Below are 247 nucleotides of genomic sequence, written 5' to 3' on the forward strand. Positions count from 1 at the left end.
TTGCCCGCGGGATGAGCGCGCCGTCCGTGATGCAGGTGCCCTCAACCCCGGGAGGAGTTAGGAAACGCAGCATTTAACCCAGAAGCACGCACAATTAACATCCTACTGCCAAATGCAGATACACGAAGAGAAGAGGAACTTCTAATGTCCTTCCAGACCTGTGCTGGTACATTACATAAATAGGCATTTGTAGCCTTCGCCCCCAAAGCTCTATTTTTTTTACAGGAAAATAAAATAGAATAGTCAG

This window comes from Myotis brandtii, unplaced genomic scaffold (assembly GCF_000412655.1).
Source record: "Myotis brandtii unplaced genomic scaffold, ASM41265v1 scaffold1612, whole genome shotgun sequence".
Classification (NCBI taxonomy): domain Eukaryota; kingdom Metazoa; phylum Chordata; class Mammalia; order Chiroptera; family Vespertilionidae; genus Myotis; species Myotis brandtii.